Source organism: Juglans regia, unplaced genomic scaffold (assembly GCF_001411555.2).
Source record: "Juglans regia cultivar Chandler unplaced genomic scaffold, Walnut 2.0 Scaffold_20088, whole genome shotgun sequence".
Classification (NCBI taxonomy): Eukaryota; Viridiplantae; Streptophyta; class Magnoliopsida; order Fagales; family Juglandaceae; genus Juglans; species Juglans regia.
Window position 1 is genome coordinate 1 of NW_023350978.1, and position 331 is coordinate 331.

Genomic DNA, 331 nt, shown 5'->3' on the forward strand with positions numbered 1-331 from the left:
CCTCCTGGGAAGTCCTCGTGTTGCACCCCTCGTTTTTGTTTTTTCCGCCTTGCGAGAGGAATTGACAATAAGGACCACTCGGGAGTGGATTTTTACGAAAATCGCGCCCTGCCGATCGCGTAGCTATGGGTTTCGATCAGATCGTCGGTTCGCATTTGGATCGGAAATACGCTAGTAGGTCGCCCTAAGATTATATGAATTTGAAATAATTAGTTTGATGGGTGCGATCATACCAGCACTAATGCACCGGATCCCATCTGAACTCCGCAGTTAACCGTGCTTGAGAGAGAGTAGTACTAGGATGGGTGACCTCCTACGAAGTCCTAGTGTC

At 48.6% G+C, this 331-nt stretch overlaps 1 pseudogene; it reads left to right on the forward strand.

The window, feature by feature from the left end:
* Positions 1 to 219: 219 nt before the first annotated feature.
* On the forward strand, positions 220 to 331 carry LOC118345277 (annotated as a pseudogene; the record flags this gene model as incomplete).